This window comes from Chiloscyllium plagiosum, unplaced genomic scaffold, assembly GCF_037043375.1.
Source record: "Chiloscyllium plagiosum isolate Xiang-an unplaced genomic scaffold, Cpla_swu_hap1 HiC_scaffold_29, whole genome shotgun sequence".
Taxonomy (NCBI): Eukaryota; Metazoa; Chordata; class Chondrichthyes; order Orectolobiformes; family Hemiscylliidae; genus Chiloscyllium; species Chiloscyllium plagiosum.
In genome coordinates, this window is record NW_028270167.1 from 63445527 (window position 1) to 63457206 (window position 11680).

Sequence of the window (11680 nt, forward strand, 5' to 3'; positions counted from 1 at the left end):
TTGTGCGCAGTTCTGGTCTCCAAATTTGGGGAAAGACATTCTGACTATTGAGGAAGTGCAGCGTAGGTTCACGAGGTCAATTCCTGGAATGGGAGGACTATTTTAAGTTGAAAGACTGGAGCGACTTGGCTTATACACCCTTGAGTTTAGAAGACTGAGAGGGGATCTGATTGAGACATATAAGATTATTAAAGGATTGGACACTCTGGAGGCAGGAAACATGTTTCCGCTGATGAGTGAGTGCCGAAACAGAATACACAGCTTAATAATACACCATTTAGGACAGAGATGAGGGGAAACGTCTTCACCCAGAGAGTGGTGGCTGTGTGGAATGCTCTTGCCCAGAGGGCAGTGGAGGGCTAGTTTCTGGATTCATTTAAGGAAGAGTTGGATAGAGCTCTCAAGGATAGTGTAATCAAGGGTTATGGAGATAAGGCAGGAACAGGATACTGATTGAGGATGATCAGCCATGATCATATTGAATGGTGGTGCAGGCTCGAAGGGCAGAATGTCCGACTCCTGCACCTATTGTCTATTATCTATTGTCTAAAATGAATCAGCTCACACTGTTCGGCATTAAAGTCAATGGGACAGCACTCCGCACATCTCTGCAGCTCATCTAAATCCCTCTGTAAACTGTAACATCCTATGACACTGTTCACAACTCCACTGACCTTAGTGTCAACGGCAAATTTAGTCACCCAAACATCTACACCGTCATCCAGGTCATTTATAAAAATGACAATTAGCAGTATCCCCAAAATAGATCCTACTAACTGAGCTCCAGGATGAACATTTCACATCAACCACCAACGATTAACCACCAGGAATCCGGCACAATTGGGAAACAGCCCATTTCCCGGGAGACTGAGAGGGCACTGAAAGAGCGGGAACTGGAGAGTCAGGAACAGAATAACAGGGACAGTCCGCTCTGTTCACTGACCCTTCACCCCTCAGTGAATCCAGTGCCAGGAATGACTGCTATTAGTCAGACTGACAGAATGTGATCAGATGCACACATTGTCCTTCCACATCATCAATACCGCCCAGCTCCCACCCTCTCTCAGCTCATCTGCCCCTCTGCCATCTTCAATATTTTAATCGGGCAGCATTAAGCGCCGTGCTTTGAGCTGAGCTGTGTTAACTTCTGTACTCTCTCTCTAAACGGCTCCAATTCCCCCCTTCCCTCTCCGGTTTAAGAGGCTCCTTGACATCTGCCCCAATGAATGAGGTAGACCTTCACATGACCCAATATCCCTTTCGGTTCCCCAACATCCCCTTCCACTTCTTCATCTACTGTATTTCAAACAAGGAACTGAAGATCCTGGAGAGCTGACAGATAACACAGAAATTACTGGCGAGATTTAGTAGAAGTGGCCTCATTTGTGAGAGAAATCTGATTGAACCTCTCGAGTCCAGGGATTGTCCTTCAGAACTGAAGGGATCTGTTGCTGATGCTGTCAGACCTGCTGAGCTCCCCCAGCAGTTTCTGTTTGTATTTCAGTCCCAATCCATTTGGTCCTGATCACGGCCTCTGGAATAGCTTGCTAATTACTAGGAAAGGGTTGGACATGTCTCCTTCCCAGCAGTTAACCCGGGCTCGAACCCCTGCCATCGCATTGTTGCACTTTGAAAGCAATCTTAAACGGGGAAAAACGTCGAGATGGAATGAATGAGATTGGACTCTCCGAGGTTTCCCAAACATGGCCACAATAGTAGTGCAGAGTAGGTCCCACCTACTATTACATTCTCAGAGCTGGGGAAAGGAGGTTTAAACGCTCGGGGCGACCATATCAATCATCATTTGAAGATGGATTGATTAACCACAGGCCAGTGAGCATGGATTTATTCAGAGAAAAACGTGTATGATGATCTTGACAGACGCCCTCCAAAGGAAGGCGATGACCGATGGAAGGAGTCCTTGTGATGTAGATCAACTGGATCACAGGATTAGTGTTCATGTATCTGACTGGGATAGTTCAGCTGAGTCAAGATGCACTGGAGAGATTCCCCAAGGTTCCTTCCAGAGCAGCTTCAGACCCACGGCACTATCATGTGGAACGCTGAACACAGCAAATACACGGGAACACCACCAGTTGACAATTCCACATCAAGTCACTTCCAACCCTGGCTAGGTAATACATCTCATTCCCACAAGTTCCATTGGTTGGAAATCCTGGAACTTCCTCCCTTACATCATTGTGGGTTTATCGGCACCAAATAAATGGCAGCAGTTCAAGGCAATAACTCACCGTCGCCTTCACCAGAGCAATTTTTTCTGAGCAATCCGTGGTGACCCAGCGGCAATGACACAAACACATTAAAGAATTACAAAATAAAGCTCAGTATTTGAGACCCGTGTGCTCCAGGGCTGAGCTTCTGAATAAATTGGATCTATATTCCAGAAAATTGAAAGGCGATTTCATTTGAATGTATCAGATTGTGAAGAGGCTTGAGAGGGTAGATACTGAGAAATTAATCCTGTGGGTCTGTGAATCTGAAACACAATAACACAGTCTCAGGAGTTGCTGGAAAAGCTCAGCAGGTCAGGCAGCATCTGTACAGAGAAATCAGCGTTAATGTTACAGCATTCACAGTTCATTCGGGTTTGATTGACACCCTCTCAGGGTAAGGGGCAGGTTATTTGGGACTGGGATGAGGAGACAGCGCTTCACTCTAAGGCCTCTGAATCTTTAATATTCTCTCTCCCTGAGGATTGTGGATGCTCCCTCACTGAGTACATTTCAGATTGAAATAGACAGATTGCCGGTGTCTCAGGGAGTCACGGGATATGGGGAGTCGACAGGAAACCAGATTTGAAATCTCAAACCAGCTCTGATTGGATTGACTGCCAGAACAGACTGAAAAGTTTAAACAGGCTGTATAGTCTCCTCCTGCTCAAATTTCCTGAGCTCTTAGATGTTTAATGAAGCAAACCCCAATCCCATTGGATTTGGTTCAGAACTGAAGGCTTCTGATTAGATTAGATTAGATTAGATTAGATTAGATTAGATTAGATTAGATTAGATTAGATTAGATTCCTACAGTGTGGAAGTAGACCCTTTAGCCGAACCAGTCCACACCGACCCTCTGAAGAGTAACCTCGCCAGACCCATTTCCCTCTGACTAATCGCTATGGACAATTTAGCAAGGCCAATTCACCTAACCTGCACATTTTTGGACTGTGGAAGGAAGCCGGAGCACCTGGAAGAAACTCACACAAACATGGGGAGTATGTGCAAACTCCACAGAGACAGTAGCCCGAGGCTGGAATTGGACCTGGGACAGTGGTGCTAACCACTGAGACACCTTGTCGCCTAAATTCTGGTGCGGTCAGACCTGCTGAGCTTCCCCTGCAATTTCTTGTTTGGATTTCAGCCCCAATCCAGCTGGTGATGATCATGGCCTTGTTAGGTTCGTCTGGGAATGGGGAGGGAGTGGCTGGCAGGGTGATGGTGGGATAGTGGTAAGTATAGCTGCTTTCCAAGCAGTTGACCTGCGTTTGATTCCGAGCATCGCATCGTTGTGGTTTGTAAACACCCTTTTAAAGGAAGGGCACTGGGATAAAACTGGACCTGTCAGATTGCTTCTTGCTTTTCCTGGCGATGGTTCCTGGGAATTGCAGTGTGGAACCGTGCAGCATTGCTCGGCATCTCGGAAGCTTTCCCCTCTGCTGCTTCCCATTTCTTAATGAAATATTGGTTGCAGCACAAGGATGGGTGTGTTTTATTTGCAAAGTGAGAGACTGCTCCCGTCAGGAACCTGAAATAATTACAGAAGCCGCTGGAAACACTGAACAGTTCCAATAGCTTCTGTAGTGTTGGGGAGGGAGGATTAATGTGTCAAATCTGCACAAGGATAAAATAAACTCCAGCCTTCAAACAGTCAGAGTTCCTAAGTTTTACAAACATCTGTTTCACTCTTTTCTTAACCATTAATTCACCTTAAACCCTTCCAATGTGGAATAGCATCTTTCTGATTCTCACTTTGAGAGATGTCCCTCATGGAGCTCCTCCACCATTCTTTCCATTTCACTTGGGACCCGCGATCCGCAGTCTCCAATCAAATGACCTGAACTGAGACACACAGAGATCTTAAAGAGTGACACAATGCAGATGGGAAATTTATTTCGTTTCTGTTTCTGAGTCCAATATTCACTCAGTGAGACAGAGTCAGGTATTCAAGGCTTAAACAAGAGCTGGATTCTGCTTCTGGTGATTGTCTTCATTCAGTGAGCAGGAGGGCCGTGGGCCGGAAGGAGCTCATCATTGTGCTTCGGGTTGCCTGCTCGGTCTGCAGCATTGCAGGCCATGGGAGCAGGGGAGTGGGAAAGGTACCTTGTGTGGACTGCAATAGGACTTTCCACATATTGTTCCAGGCCAGTTACAGAGCTCCAGGAATTCTGAATGAGGATCTGAACAATGCATTGATTGAAGGAGGAGGATCAGGAAAACAATATAAAGCTGCTGAGGTCAGCAGGACTTCTCGCTCTAACTCTGTACCATACTTTATTTTCTGCTTCATAAATCTACAACCCGGAGCTCAGCCCACTCAGAGCAATATTATCTCAGAAACTAATCATTCAGTCCAACACATGCATGCCAAACTGATATCCGATGTCAATGTCATCCTATTTGTCAGAATTTGGCCCATGTTTCTCTGAACCCTTTTTAATTCCTACACCCACCCAGGTATCTTTTAAATGTTGTAACGGTACCAGCCTCCACTACTTCCTCAGGCAGCTCATGCACACTGTGCCCTCTGGGTGAAATATGTTCCCCTTAGGTCCCTTTTCTGTTTCCCCTCTCAAATTTAACATATGCCATCTGCTTCTGGACTCCCCCACCACAGGGAAATAACCTTGCCTTTTTTACCTATTGAGGCCCTTCATGATTTTGTGAACCTCTATGAGGTTACCCCTCAGCCACCGACGCTCCAGGGATAATAACCTCAACCAATACAATCTTAATCTCTACCACAAACCCTCCAACCTTGGAAACATCCTTGTAAATCTTTTTTGAATCCTCTAAAGTTTCACAACACTTTTCTTATAGGAGGGAGTCCAGAATTGCACACTGTATACCAATAGTTGCTGAACCAATACCGCAACATGACCTCCCAACACCTTTACACAATTAACTGAGCAATATAGACAAAAATGACAAACGCCTTCTTCACTATCCTATCGAAATGTTAGTCCACCTTCAACGATCTATGAAGCAGTACTTCAGGCCTATCTGTTCAGCAACACCCCTAGTACCTTGCCATTAAGTGAATATATCCTGCTCTCTTTTGCTTTTCCAAAATGCAGCCCCTCACATTTATCTAAATTAATCTCCACCTGCCACTCCTCAGCCCATTGGCCCATCTGATCAAGATCCCGTTGTAGTCTGAGGTAACCATCTTCACTATCCTCCACACCTCCAATTTTTCTGTCATCTGCAAACTTACAAAACATTCGTCCTATGGTCACATCCAAATCATTTATATAAATGACAAAACAACAGTGGACCTAACACCAATCCTTGTGGCACACCGCTGGTCACAGGCCTCCAGTCTGAAAAGCAACCCTCCCCCACCACCCTCTGTCTTCTACCTTCGAGTCAGTACTCACCCCAAAGGGAAATCCTACTGCCGCACCATACAAGTTTGACAATATGACACTAGTCTCAAAAGTACAACAAGAATCCATTCCTGATGACAACAGGCGGGTCAGTTTCCCACCGGTGCTGTTTACACTTGGAATATACCTGGAGCAGAGCAACACAAACCCAACTGGAGAGGGTGGCTCTGTATAAGGAGAGTCAGTGTAGAGTTAAAATTCAACATACGTGATGGAATAAAATAAAAGATTAATGAAGGTAAGGCCCTCCAATCTGTTTCACAAATTATTGCATTACAGGCTGGATAAAAACTGAAGCTGTTGTAATAAATGGCTCAAGCGCACCATGGAGAATTAATGCGTTCAGATGGAAAAATGCTTTGTGATCCTAAATTACTGCAACTTGCAAACAGCAGAATTAAAATCCAATTTGCTTTTTTACGGCAAGGATGAATATTTTAATCATGTTGTTCTCTATTTGCGAATGATGCAGATGGTCATTCATTATCGAGAAAGAAAAGACAATCAATATTTATTTTGACATCTAACTTGGATTTGGAGAAGATACTGTGGATGATACCAGCCAACAGGATTGTTTGCACAGATAGGCGAATAATAATGTCACCAGAAAATAGCAGAAGGTTGTGGAGGGAAATGAACAGACTGAAGCCAGCTGTTATGGAGTTTGGCATAAAAGGCTAAAGAGAGACAAACTCGACCGAACTACAGAATTTCAAATATGAACATGGATAGAGTTGCCTTGGTGTTCATGTGCACAGGTCTTTTACTGCGACAAGATCTGCTGAAGGGGGAAATAGACAACATGTGGGATTTTAAGCATCACAAATGACCCATTGAGTAAGGAGAAAGAAAATTCATAAAGGGAAAACCCTGCTGTTCCTGGGTATCTGAAATCTAACCTCAGCAGGTCATCCGTGAGAGGGGAACCAGAACCCATTTCTCCCACAGCAGTCTGCAAAGCACCAAGGGATCTTCCTGATCTGATTGGCTCTGTGCTAATTAACACTGCACACAGGTATTAATACAGCTGGTCAGCTTCTTACTTAAACAGCGAGGTCCTGAGAGGGACAAGGCAGACCATTTTATGTTGTTCACACCTGCATGGTCAGTAAAATGGTACCCTGCCCGTCCCATTGCAAACTCAGCTTCAGCTCTGACCATATTTCCTGAAACCCAGCATGGGGAGGAAACACTGTCTCTTTGCTGTAGAAAAAGATCTCCCTGCGACAACTCCACTGCTTTTAGTTTCTCTCACTTGATTGGCTTTATGATCCTTCTGGTTTCTTGATCAAGTCACTCTTACTAAAGCTAAGGCTCCTGCTAAATGGTAGAATTTGGTTCGGGCATCATTAAATAGAAGAATTAATACAGGTGTATGAGTAAATGGGAGATTTGGTGGGAATCAATAAATGAGAGATTCGGTGCACAGTGCCATTACATTAGAAAATTGGTGGGAGTGACAATATATGAGAGAATTGGATCACAGCTTGTCTAAAAGGGAATCAATAAAAAGAAGTGTTGCAAGCAACAGTTAACTGGAGATTCAGTTCAGTGCACCACTAAATGAAAAAAAAATGCAGGTCGTCAATAATTGGAGAATTCACGCAGGTGCCATTAAATTCGAAGTGGGAGGCCTGGGGAAGGATAACAGTCAATGGGAGAATTGGTGCAGTTCCAGGATTTGTGCAGAATTGGGAAATGGGAGAAATACAAATAAGTAGAGTCATACAATCAGAGAGATTTACAACACAGAAACAGATCCTTCGGTCTAACGGGTCCATGCCTCAATTTATGAATTCTGGCAGCACTCCACTAAATTGGAGAATCATTGCCTAATGGGGGAATTGGGGAAGGGCTTATCGAAATGTGATAATTGTAACAGGGCATCAGTTAATGGGAGAATTGGTGCAGTGTAATACTAAATGGGAGAATTCGGGCAGGAAAATACTTGATGCGATATTTAGAGTAGGGCACCCCTAAATTGTTCGAGGGCCTCAGTCAATATGAGGATTCGTGTAAGGCAACACTGTGAGGAGAACTGGTTCTGGACTTCAGTAAATGGGGAAAATGGTACTTTGCAACACTGAACTGAAGAATTGGTGTGGGCCATCAGTAAATGAGAGACCTGGGTGTACACGGGCAGTGAATCAGTAAATAGGACAAATGTTGCAAAGGATTAGTGGGGGAGATTCAATACAATGCACCACAAAATGGGAGACTTTGTGCAGTTCACCACTAAAGGGAGAATATGAGTAGCACCGGAATTTGGAGATTTGACGCAGTGATACCAAGATTAATAAATGGGAGAGAAATACTGAATGGAAGACCTGGTGCACAGTGGGGCTAAATTCGCGAATGGGTGCATGGCAACAGTAAATGGGAGACTTAGAGTAGCGCACCCTTAAATGGTAGAATCGGGCTCGGGTATCAGTAAATGGAAGAATTAGTACAGGGATATGAGTAAATGGGAGATTTGGTGGAAACAATAAATGGGAGATCTGATGCACAGTGCCGTTTCATTAGAAAATTGGTGGGAGTGCCAATATATTGGAAAATTGGCAGAGCATGTCTAAATTGCTGAATAGGGGCCAGGGAAACAATAAAAAGAAGAAATGTTGCAAGCATCGGTAAATTGGAGGTTCAGTTCAGTGCATTATTAAATGCAAACAATTCAGCAGGCCACCCGTACGTGGAGGAAGTGTTTCAGGGAACAACTAAATGGAAGGAATTGATGTAGGACAACATTAATTGAAGATTTCATGCAGGTGCAATTAAATTCTAAGTGGGAGGACTGGGCAGGATAACACTCAATGGGAGAGTTGGTGAGATTCCCGACTTAGTGCAAGATTGGTAAATGGGAGAATTGGTGCAGAGGAGCAGAGCACTAATTAGAGCCTTACAGATGTACAGCACGGAAACAGACCCTTCAGTCCAACTTATCCACGCCTCAATTTATGATTTTTGGCAGCGCTCCACTATATTGGAGAATCATTGCAAGAAACTACTAAATAGAAAAATTGGGAAAGGGCTTATCGAAATGTGAGAATTTGCAACGGTGCATCAGATAATGGGTGAATGAATGCAGTTCAGTATGAAATGGGAGAATTGCGGCAGAACAATACTGTTTCGGAGATCTAGGTTAGGGTACCCCTAAATTGGGTGAGGGCATCAATCAGTATGAGGATTGGTGTAAGGCAACACTGAGTGGAGAACCTTTTCAGGACGTCAGTAATTGGGGGAAATGGTGCGAAGCAACACTGACTTGGAGAATTGGTGTGAGGTATCAGTAAATGAAAGACCTGGTGCAGGGTGCTGATAACTTAAAGGATTGTAGAAAATGGGAGAAATAGGAAAAATGTTGCAAAGGATTAGTGGTGAAGATTCAATACAGTGCACCACGAAATAGGGGAGTTGGTGCTGTTCACCACGAAAGGGAAGATATGTGTAGGATCGGTAAATTGGAGATATGATGCAGGGATCGCAAGATTAGAGAATTCTGGGAGCGGACTATGAAATGGGAGAATTGTTCCAGGGATATACTGAATGGAAGAACTGGTGCACAGTGGAGCTAAATTAGACAATGGGTGCATGGCAACAGGAAATGGGAGAATTAGAGTAGGGCACCCTTAAATGGTAGAATCGGGCTCAGGCATCAGTAAATGGAAGAATTAGTACAGGGATATGAGTCAATGGGAGATTTGGTGGGAACAATAAATGGGAGATTCGGTGCACAGTGCCATTACATTGGACAACCGGTGTGAATGTAAATATATTAGAATATTGCAGCAGAGCATGTCTCACTTGGGGAATAGGGACAGGGAATCAATAAAAACAAATGTTGCAAGCATCGGTAAATTGGAGATTCAGTTCAGTTCACCACTAAATGAAAAGACTTCAGCAGGGCACCCGTACGTTGAAGATGTGGATCAGGGAACAATTAAATGGAAGGAATTGATGCAGGGCATCAATAATTGGAGAACTCATGCAGGGCCTTTAAATTGGGCAGGATAATACTCAATGGGAGAATTGGTGCTCTTTCAGGATTTGTGCAGGATTGGTGCAGAGCAGCGGAGACGTAAATAGAGTCATACAATCATAGAGATGTACAACATGGAAACAGACATTTCAGTCCAACTTGTGTATGATTTAATTAGAGAATTCTGGCAGCGCTCCACAAAATTGGAGAATCATTCCAAGGAACTACTAAATGGAAGAATTGGGCAAGGGCTTATCGAAATAAGAGAATTTGGAACGAGGCATCCGATAATGGCAAATTGGCGCAGTTAGCATCAAATAGGACAATTTCAGTTCAGCAGTGAATGGGAGAATTGGGGCAGGACAATACTTGATGCGGGAATGGGAGTAGGGCACCCCTAAATTGGGCGAGGGCATCAGTCAAAATGAGGATTCGTGCTAAGCAACACGGAATTGGAGAATTGGTGCAGGCCATCAGTAAATGAGTGAACTGTTGCACAGTGGAGCTAAATTAGAGAATTGATGCATGCAACAGTAAATGGGAGAATTAGAGTAGCGCATCCTTAACTGGTAGAATTGGGCTCGGGCATCAGTAAATGGAAGAATTAGTACATGGATATGACTAAATGGGAGATTTGGTGGAAACAATAAATGGGAGACCTGTTGGACAGTGCCGTTACATTAGAATATTGGTGTGAGTGTCAATATATTTGAAAATTGGAGCAGAGCATGTCTAAATTGGGGAATAGGGGCCAGGGAATCAATAAAAAAATGAAATGTTGCCAAAATTGGAAAATTGGAGACTCAGTTCAGTGCATCACTAAAAGGGGAAAAAAATCAGCAAGACATCTGTACGTTGAAGATGTGTATCAGGGAACAAATAAATGTAAGGAATTGATGAGGGGCAATAATAATTGGAGAATTCATGCAGGTGCCATTAAATTCTAAGTGAGAGGACTGGGACAGGATAACCTCAATGGGTGAGTTCGTGAATTTCCCGAATTAGTTCAGAATTGGTAAATGGGAGAATTGGTGCAGGGAAGCGGAGCATTAATTACAGCCTTAGAGATGTACAGCACGGAAACAGACCCATCAGTCCAACTTGCCCACGCCTAAACTTAAGGATTCTGGCAGCTCTCCACTAAATTACAGAATAATTACAAGGAGCTACCGAATGGAAAAAAATTGGGAAAGAATTTATTGAATTCTAAGGGCATCAGATAATGGGTGAATTAGTGCAGTTCAACATTAAATGTGTGAGTTATGCTAAGTCGCACTAAATGGGAGAATTGGGGCAGGACAATACGTTTTGGGAGATTTAGAGTATGGCATCCATAAATTGGGCGACGGCATCAGTCAATATGAGGATTGGTGTAAGGCAACACTGAGCGGAGAATTTGTTCAGGACATCAGTAATTGGGGGAAATGGTGCGAAGCAACACTGAATTGGAGAAATGGTGCGGGTCATCAGTAAATGAGAGACCTGGGTGCAGGGTGCTGATAACTTAAAGAATTGGAGCAAATGGGAGAACACGGGAAGTGAATCAGTAAATAGGACAAATGTTGCAAAGGACTGGTTGTAGAGATTCAATGCAGTGTACCACGAAAAGGGGGAGTTGGTGCAGTTCGCCACGAAAGGGAAGATATGTGTAGGATCGGTAAATTGGAGATATGATGCAGGGGTCAGAAGATTAGAGAATTCTGTCAGGGGACTACTAAATGGGAGAATTGTTGCAGGAAAATGCTGAATGTAAGAACCGGTGCACAGTGGAGCCAAATTAGAGAATAGGTGCACCAATTCACACATTTCGTGGTACACTGTATTGAATCTGGACCACTAATCCTTTGCAACGTTTGTCCTATTTACTGATTCACTGCCCGTGTTCTCCCATTTGCTCCAATTCTCGAAGATATCAGCACCCTTCACCAGGTCTTTCATTTACTGATACCCCACACCAATTCTCAAATTTAGTTTTGTGAAGCACCATTTCCTCAAATTACTGATGTCTTGAACAAGTTCTCCACGCAGTGGTGCCTTATATCAATCCCCATACTGACTGATGTCCTCGCCCAATTTAGGGG